At 42.7% G+C, this 7,745-nt stretch overlaps 1 pseudogene; it reads right to left on the minus strand.

Annotated features, from left to right (window-relative positions):
- Nucleotides 1-3,610: 3,610 nt before the first annotated feature.
- Nucleotides 3,611-6,098, minus strand: LOC123848992 (hypoxanthine-guanine phosphoribosyltransferase-like; annotated as a pseudogene).
- Between the last annotated feature and the right edge of the window lie 1,647 nt (nucleotides 6,099-7,745).

The following is a 7,745-nucleotide window of genomic DNA, read 5'->3' on the forward strand; positions in this document are numbered from 1 at the left end:
GAGAAGAAATGGGATAACCAACCCAAGCCTTAACTTGGAACCGAATAAATCTCCCTTTGTGAATGACACAATAATCACTCCAGTTTCGTCAGAGTTGCCTTCCAAGAATTTCCCTGAATGGGTAGAACAGTGAGATCCATGTTGGCTGTTGGAGGGAGAAAAGCCCCTCTGGGAGCCACTGAGTCTGATTACTCTGTGTTGCTCAGTCTTATGACTTTGGCTCATGGCCATGGAAGTTGGGGGCTTCTCCAGGCACAGCTTGGTTGGACTGGTGAGATGTGAAGAAGGAAGCTCTGTGTGGTGGCGTTAGGTGTCCTTTCTGCTGTCAGCTTTCTGGAACATGGGGATGAGTCATTGAGTCTGTGTGTCAGGTGGGTAATGGTAAAGATGGGTTATTTTTTCAGTGTCACCCATGACCATTACCAAGTCAAATACTTTCATCATGAAAAGATGAGATGAAGTAGACGTTTCTGTAATAACTTATTACAGAATCATGAAACACTTATGGAACATTATGGCTGCAGAGTAGTGACTCCATTCCTTCACTTGATAAGCAAGAAAACAGTCCTCCTGGGAGTCATGGAGGGTAGGTGTTGAGTTGTAGGCAGTAGCCTAGGAGTCAAGGATGTCCTCCCTGGATGTCTCCCTTTCTTCTCACAAAGCCTAAAAACCCACAAATGGGAATGGTGGAGATTGCTGACTGTTGCCTAGTGTCCATTATTTCCTCCTCTTCTTAAATAGTATTCTCCAACCCCCATTATTAACTAGGAACATGGTTTCCCGACCACAGAATACATTCTCAGCTGTGTCTGGATCTGACCAATGGGATGTAAACAGACATGATTAATGCAATTGTTTGGTTGTCTTAGAGACAAAGCCACTTGCCCCAGTTTTTCCATTTCCCCCTTCCCTTTGCTGAAAAACACTGAAACTCCAGTAGCAGCCTTAGACCTAGAGATGGAAGCCACAGGCAGAGGACAGCAAGTCCCTTCCCTCATCCCCATCCATGTTCACCCTGAATCTCATCCCAGGATGCAAAACTTGGTCTGCTTTATCCTCAACCTCTGGGCATGTCATAGAAACTCAGAAAGTATTTGCTCCCGTCTCCATGATACCCTGTTTGATTCTTGCCTCTGCATCCCAGTTCCCTCTTCCAGACTTGGCTTTACTGGCCACTTCAGCCTCACTATTGAAAAAACTGATATACTGTTTATTCGTTTAGTCACCACTATTAGTCAGTTGTTTTCTTGGTCTCAGATGCTAGTGACAGAATATTGATAGAAACAGACAAGGGCTGCTTCATGGAGCTTATGGCCTACTCCCTGTGGGTTCAAGGGGGAAGCTCTTTGCCGCAGCTTGGGCCTAGAAGTGATTACCCTGCCCTGCTTCACAGTTGCCCTCTGTGTTGACTGGGAAACCCATTTTTCAAGAGAACTGAGAATGACATGATTAGGATTGTCAAGGACCCAGATGTGCTCCGTGAGCAAAAAACACATTGCTGGCTGGCAGGAAGCACAGGATGAAAGCTTCCCCAAAGAGGTGGATTGGTTAGTTTTCCTTTAAAACGGTTTTATTAGGGGTGCCTAGGTGGCTCAGTCGGTTAAGTGTCCAACCCATGATTTCGGCTCAGGTCATGATCTTGGGGTCCTGGGATTGAGCCCTGTGTTGGGCTTTGTGCTCAGCGGGGAGTCTGCTTAAGGATTCTCTCCCTCTCCCTCTGCCCCTCCCTGCCCCCCACCCCATTCATGCACGTGCTCGCTCTCTCTCTAAGATAAATAAATAAATCTTTAAAAAAAATAAAATGGTTTTATTAGCCAAGTTGCCATTTCTTCAATGTAAAGCAATACAGATAATAAAAAACAAAAGTAAAATAATCTATAAATCTTACCACCCAGGGGTCACTACTCTTAACATCTATGTATATATTACACACTTTTCATGTAAATCACATTTTTCATATAAATCATACATGCACAGCTAAGAAGGTTTTTTTCACATTTTAGAATTTCTGAAATCAGGATAGGTCTAGAAACAATGTATTTAGAAAGCAACATGTCATGGTTTAATTGGCAGTATGTTTCTTCTTAGTGATGAGTAAATTAATAGCCCATCTTACAACTGATGACATTTGAGATCTAATGAAGTAGATACATGTTTAGAGAAATGCCATCACCCTGCAGTGACCTGAATTTTTCAATTAATATGTTACGAACATCACCCTAAGTCAATAGAGTTTTACATTGTCATTTTTAATCGGCAAAGAATATTCCACCATGTAATTGTACCATAATTTGCTTATCCATCCCCTATTTTGCCTCATTTATTTTATTTCCATTAAAAATGTAAGCATAGTAAAGGTCCCTGGGTGGCTCTGTTGGTTAAGAGTCCGACTCTTGGTTTCAGCTCAGGTTGTGATCTCAGGGTTGTGAGATCGAACCCTGTGTGGGGCTCTGCACTCAGCAGAGTCTCCTTGGGACTTTCTCTCCCTCTTCTTCTCCCCCTGCGCTCCTGTGTGTTCTCTCTCTCAAGTAAATAAATAAATCTTTTTTAAAAAAAAGTAACCATAGTAGAAGAGGCTATATGTAGTGGGAGGCTGTGCATGTTTGGAGGTAGATGTGTTTGGATAACAGATGCCTATTTCATTCTTCTATTTTTTTAAAGATTTTATTTATTTATTTGAGAACGAGAACATGTGAGAGGGAACATAAGCGGGGGGAGCGGCAGGCAAAGGGAGAAGCAGGCTCCCCACTGAGCAGGGAACCCGATGTGGGGCTCGATCCCAGGACCCTGGGATCATGACCTGAGCCGAAGACAGACGCTTAACGAATGAGCCACCCAGGCACCCCTGTTATCATTCTTATTGTCCATCCATGTACACTTTGCTTGTCTGAGGACTCAGGAGAAAGACTCTCAGCACTGACATTCCTGGCACTTCACTGTTCTGATTCCTGGAAATTAGGAGTAGTCTTGTGACTGTGAGCCCAGACATATTCTTCAAGGTGTCCTCCAAAGGCTTCACCCACGTGTTTGAAATTATCAGAAGAGATCAATAAAATTGTGTTCTTTTTAAAAGATTTTATTTATTTATTTGACAGAGAGAGACCACGAGAGAGGGAACACAAGCAGGGGGAGTGGGAGAAGGAGAAGCAGGCTTCCCGCTGAGCAGGGAGCCCGATGCGGGGGCTCGATCCCAGGACTCTAGGATCATGACCTGAGCCAAAGGCAGATGCTTAACGACTGAGCCACCCAGGCGCCCCAAAATTGTGTTTTTTCTATAAGCTGGGATGTATTGGGGTTTAAAATAGAATCTAATCTTTGAATTGAATAGAAATGTCAATATATAGTTTAAAAAATAGTTGATAGAGGGGCGCCTGGGTGGCTCAGTCGTTAAGTGTCTGTCTTCAGCTATTATTCTTTATTCTTTAAAGTGGTGTAATAATTAACAATGTTCAATTACTTTCATTCTTTTCATGAATTCATGACTATAAAAAATTAATAGGGCAATTCATAAAGCGATATATCTTCTCTTTAAATGTTTCTTTCAGAAGTGTTTTGTTTCGTTGTTAAAGGTTTTTCATTCATAAGTCAAACAACAATCCCTCCAAAGGGAACCGATAGCCTATCTGCTCAGACCAAAGAGTGAGTTCAGGATGGCAGCCACTGGTATTTCTAATTCACAAAACAGATAAAATCCTCAGAAAGTACATGCAAAAAGCTCTCCTATACAGATGACCACAGAACACGACCATTTGACAATTTTATCAGTGATGGCAATGGGACTCCAGATGTTCCCAAACTCTACCACCCAACTTGAGCTCTCATTTTAGGCTCGATATTTTGCTTTTCCAGTTCTGCTAATGACACAAGAGTGATTTAAATCCTTGATGTATTAATTATAGTCAAGGACACATCCTACAACAAATCAGTCTGGAATTTCATACCCAACACAGTGCGATCTATATCCCATAGTTTTGGGGAGCTCTTTCACCAGTAAACTTGCAATGCTGACCATCTTCAGATTATACTGCTTGACTAAGGAAGGCAAGATTTGCATTGTTTTGCCAATGCCAATTGTATCTATAACAACCAAGACATTCTTTCCAGTTAAAGTTGCAAAATCATCTCCATAAATTTATTTTATGGCCCCAATTGAATGGTCATTACAATAGCTCTTCGGTCTCATAAAATCTGCAGTCAGGAGTTGGATATATTACTATTTCTGTTCAGTGCTTTGTTATAATCCAGCAAGTCAGTAGAGAATTTACAGCCCCCCTGGGGCATGCAGATATCCCAGCTGGGCTGCCATGTGATAGCCTCCTATCTTCACAGATTTTCAAGTATAAGCCATTTTGTTCTGTCCATGATTAGTCCTTTAGGAATAAGCACCTTTTCAAAATCCTCGGGGTAATGATTAGCTATACAAACTAAATCTAGGTCATAACCTGGTTCAGCATCACCAGCTGTGATTCAGGGCTGTGGGCCACCATAATGGAACTAGCTGAGGACGGGGAGCACACAGGATTGTTTTTTAACTAGCCATTTGAAATTCTCATATTGTTAACACAGGTTGGAGGACCAGGCCACCTCACAGCAGTCTCTTTTAGTAGGAAGAGCACTGGACTTGTATGCAGGCTGACCAATTTGCCTTGGTTTGCCCAGGACTGTCCCAATGTTAACATTGACAGTCCCTCATCTCTGGAATCCCCTCAGTCCCAGGCAAACGGGACAACTGGTCATCCTAACTTGGAGTCAGAGTACCAACTCCGTTATTAAAATTGTATGACTTTGAGCATGCTGCTTCATTTGCTCATGGAATGTTTCTTCATGGGTATAATAGAGGGAGTGGCAGTTCTCTTTCAGGCCTGTTGTGAAGATGCTGGGTGAAAACAGTGCCTCATCCTTGGATTCTGGTATCTAAGCACTGCCAGCTCCCAGGGACTCAGTGTGATGGTCTGCCGCGCTGTGAGATGGGGTCCTCTGTACCAATACGGCCCTGGCTGACTTGTATATATAAGGTGTTTGTGACTCAGCTATTTGTAACCCAAGGACTCTTTTTCCCTTTTTCCTAAAAGAAAATTCTGAGCCGTGGTAGTTTGAGATATTACCCCACCTAAAGCCTGACATCTGATTTTGGTGATAAATGTGTCTTGTGTTTGGTTATGGGACTGTAGTGTATCTTTGAGTTTTTAATGTATTCATTGTCACATCAGGGGATTTATAAGAAACACTTGATGTTTAATGCATTTGTAGAAAACCATTTTGAGTTCTTGAGTTATAACATGGGTATCACCTGATATTCAAGAAAGTCAGGAGAGGGCGCCTGGGTGGCTCAGTCGTTAAGCGTCTGCCTTCGGCTCAGGTCATGATCCCAGGGTCCTGGGATCGAGTCCCACGTCGGGCTCCCTTCTCAGCGGGAAGCCTGCTTCTTCCTCTCCCACTCCCCCTGCTTGTGTTCCTGCTCTCGCTGTCTCTCTCTCTCTGTCAAATAAATAAATAAATAAATAAATAAAAAGAAAGTCAGGAGAAGCAAGGCTGAGTTTTAAACTAGGGAAAGGGATCTGGGCTTTTCCATTTTCTGAGTTGTTACAGGCATCGTCCCGGGAGCTGGTTACTGGATCTACTGCAAATATTGGGGTTGATTTGAAGGGCAGGTGGTTAGGTTTTCTGTGTACTTTGTTTTTAAATTTTTTTTTTCTTTGCTGAAGACTAATGGCTATTTTTCAGCAAAGGCCAGTGGATGAAAACCCAGAAAAGAAGAGGATGAGTGTTGGCTGAGTGTGTGACCCAAGTGGATGGAAGTTCGATATAAGAATATTCTGGAGGGATGCCTGGGTGATTCAGTCGGTTAAGCATCTGCCTTCAACTCAGGTCATGATCTCAGGGTCCTGGGATTGAGCCCCATGTTGGGCTCCCTGCTCAGCAGGGAGTCTGCCTCTCCCTCTCCCTCTGATCCTCCTCCCCACTTGTGCTTTCTCTATCTCTCTCTGTCTCAAATAAATAAATAAAATCTTAAAAAAAAAAGAATATTCTGGAAAGTTAAAAATGCCAAACAAAGACAAGCTCTTACCTGTTTCTTCAAATCCAAGAAGCTCATTCATTTCACTTTTTCACATTTCAAAAGTTCAGAGTATTTTAAATTTGGTGTCTTTTCTGAAAAGTTGTTATTTATTGATGATCCATTTAACAATTAATGGCCATTTATAGTAGAGAAAATATGTTATTCCAATAATTCCAATATCCTACTGCTTCCCACTTTTATCCAAGTCCATAAAAGCTCAGTGGTTGATTAAAGTCCATCATCTCCACATAAAAAGAAAAAGAAAACAGAACAAAACTTAATGTAGCCTGTTAAAAAATAAATAAATAAAAAATAAACTATACATGTATATATGTAACAGGTAGTATACAGATTTAGGAGAGATGAACACTGAAGCCAGAAATTGGTACCAGGCTTAGAGCTCACCGGAATAATTTTTCCCTTGGTCCTGCTCTGTCTCCAGAATCAGTGTCAGTGTGACATAGATCAAACCCAGTCACCTATCTGCAGCACAGACTCCCCCACTCAAAGGTGATTCTCCCCACTGGGGAGGGTATGTGCTCTGGTAAGCGCCGTGAATTGTGCAAGACTGTTGAATCTCAGATCTGTACCTCTGAAACAAATAATGCAATATATGTTAAGAAAAAAAAAGAAGAAGAAGAAGGTAGCGGGAGGGGAAGAATGAAGCGGGGGAAATCGGAGCGGTAGACGAACCATGAGAGACGATGGACTCTGAAAAACAAACAGGGTTCTAGAGGGGAGGGGGGTGGGAGGATGGGTTGGCCTGGTGGTGGGTATTGAGGAGGGCACATTCTGCATGAAGCACTGGGTGTTATGCACAAACAATGAATCATGGGACACTTCATCTAAAACTCATGATGTAATGTATGGGGATTAACATAAGAATAAAAAAAAAAAGGTGATTCTCCCATATCTGGCAGCTCTCTGAGCCAGACTCTTGCTGACAGCACACTCCCCCAAAAAAACTTCTCTGGCTGACCTAGAAATCTCCTTAATGGCCAGTGGAAATGTTCACTCTGAAAACTTAGCCGTTAATCTAAGATTTCCTATCCAAATATCCTGATGAATAATGCCGTTAAGAGCAAGTGGTAAAGGAATGACACAGAGTGCCTTCTCAGTGATCATCTTCCTTCCCTTCTCCCTCCCTTTCCAGCCACCTCTCCAGGGATTGTGTCTTTTCATACTGTCCAACACAGGACCTTGAGGAACAACCAAACCAGAGGATAATAACCACAACAGCAAGAACAGCCCAGTGCTGACTCCTCAACAGTCTTAAAATCTCCCTTCATCTTCGCCACGATCCTGCACAGTGGCTGCTATTATGATTCCTTCCAAAAAGGAAACAAGGAAGGATCAAAGCTTAGAAAGATTAAATAAAGGGGTGCTTGGGTGGCTCAGTTGGGTAAGCGTCCGACTCTTGATTTCGGCTCAGGTCATGATCTCAGTGTCATGAGATCGAGCCCCCTGTGGGGCTCCTCGCTCAGTGGAGAGTCTGCTTGAGATTCTCCCTCTCCCTCTTCCTCTGCCCCTCCCCCCAAAATAAATAAATAAATCTTTTTTAAAAATATGAAATAAAGTGCCCAAGGACACCAACATGAACTGGTGCAGCCTGGATGTGAACCCAGAAAGTCAGACTCCAAAGCCCAATGCTTAATCATAACTTGAGGCCTTAAGGAAGGTCTCAATA

The sequence above is a fragment of the Mirounga angustirostris genome, unplaced genomic scaffold, assembly GCF_029215605.1.
Source record: "Mirounga angustirostris isolate CCGP_5_RB_7025 unplaced genomic scaffold, mMirAng1.0.hap1 SCAF_2, whole genome shotgun sequence".
Lineage (NCBI taxonomy): Eukaryota > Metazoa > Chordata > Mammalia > Carnivora > Phocidae > Mirounga > Mirounga angustirostris.